Source organism: Malania oleifera, chromosome 12, assembly GCF_029873635.1.
Source record: "Malania oleifera isolate guangnan ecotype guangnan chromosome 12, ASM2987363v1, whole genome shotgun sequence".
NCBI lineage: Eukaryota > Viridiplantae > Streptophyta > Magnoliopsida > Santalales > Ximeniaceae > Malania > Malania oleifera.
The window spans coordinates 48,634,268-48,636,211 of record NC_080428.1 but is presented as its reverse complement, the minus strand read 5'-3'; positions in this window follow the sequence as shown (position 1 = coordinate 48,636,211).

Below are 1,944 nucleotides of genomic sequence, written 5' to 3'. Positions count from 1 at the left end.
AATATAGCACAGTATAATCAATGCACACCAATAGAGTAAGAACTATAAGCTCAATGGTGTATATGTGCAATCAACACTCAGAATAGTGATTATCTCAAATCAAGCACAAGAGTGTGTCTACAAGCTAATCTTTGAAACTATGTAAAGATAAATCTCAATCACAGTTTTAGGGTTTCAAAGATTTGTACCAAGAGAAATTTAGAATATCTCAAAAATTATTTTCTCAATATATAGGAACAAAGAGATATTCAAATATAAGATTGTAAAATATTTTTATACAACCAAAAATACAAGCCCGATGAGTCTTGCAATAATAATGCAAAGACCCACTTAGCTATAAGGTTTTCCCATACAAAGATTTATTAAATAAAATTGGTGGAAAAACCTAGCTAAACCCACAATCCGAAAATCAAATATGCAATAAATCAATGAGGTTTTTTAACACACTAGAACAATTAATAAGCACTCACGAGGCTTTGATTTCTTAAGAGAATGGTAGTATATGAGTGTATAGGATGTGTATGAAAAAATAGGATTTAAGAAATTTTAGAAGAAATTTTTGGCTAATCAAATCCCTAATCTCTTTTTGATTTTCGCAAATGAAGGTAGATATATAGCCTTCAACAAAAATATAACTGTTAGGATACAAAGGGTATTACTAAATTTGTTTAATAAATTTTAAAACCAATTTACACTTAATTAACCTGAGTTACCACGATTAAAAATTAAGCAACCCGAGAGTTTCAGTCACTCAGACTCTAGGTTCAGTCGCCCGAACACTCACAATAGGAAAAGACAATTTTGAAATTCAAGTGCCAAATGAGAACTTCAGATGGTTGAACCAAGGCGATTTTCATTATGTCTAAGGTTTGGTCGCTTGGTCCTGAGTTCGGTTTACCGAACTCACATGTTTGGTCACCCGATGGTATTTTGAACGTAGAGTTTGGGCGCCCGAGTTGGTGGAAAAGGTGAGCGTACGAGTTTCGGTTGACCGAGGACGGTGAAGCTCTTTTTGGTTCGGTCGCCAGAAGTTCGATCAACTATTTGACCTTTCAACAGTTCAGTCGACCAAGGTGTTTTAAACACCACAGTTCGGTCGCTCGAAACCTCACAAGATTAGCCCTTTAAGTCTTGATTTATTTTAATTAATTCCCCTAATAGTATATGTGATTTTGAGGATTCTCTTACGTGCAAGTGCAAAGACCTAGGGTCACTTTAAGATCTTTAAGTGTACACCTAAAAACCAGGCGTCGGTCGATCGAGTCTTTTCTAAGGTCTCTCGATTTCCAAGTGATGTGTAGGGACTGAGGGTCATTCTAAGGCTTTTGAGCTTGTAGTTCCTACATGCATGATATGCAGATTATTACAGACCTTTGGAATTATAATTACAGACCTGAATTAAACCTAATATAGATTACAATGAATAACTATTCTAGGTCTTTGTATTCTTCAAGTCTTCATATGCCATCAACTGATCTTGCTAATATAAACCTGCACAGAAACTAAAAAGACATTAAATACCGGAGTATTTGTCATAATCAAAATAGGGTATGACCTATAAGGTCAACACATATTGATATTTACTTTGAAGTATACTTTGTGCTTAAACTTATACTAACTTGCTCTTTCTGAGAGTGCTTCTTGTATACAAGAATTCCTTCTTGTCTCTTGTTTTCTTAACGATTCAGGGCTATTGGATCATTGTAACCAAGCGTGGGTTATTGCTTGGAGAAGGGGCTTTACCCTAATTGACGAAGGGATTGTAATCGGTTTGTTCAGCCCAAAAAGGAACGAGTTAGTGGAATCTTTAGGTGGTCTTGCCTAAGGCGAGGACGTAGGGTGGGGATAAGCCGAACCTCTTAAAAAATCTCGGTCTCACTCTCTCTACCCTTTTCTATTTAAATTTCAGCATACATTCAAATTGTGTTTCAAAGTGCAGGGTTG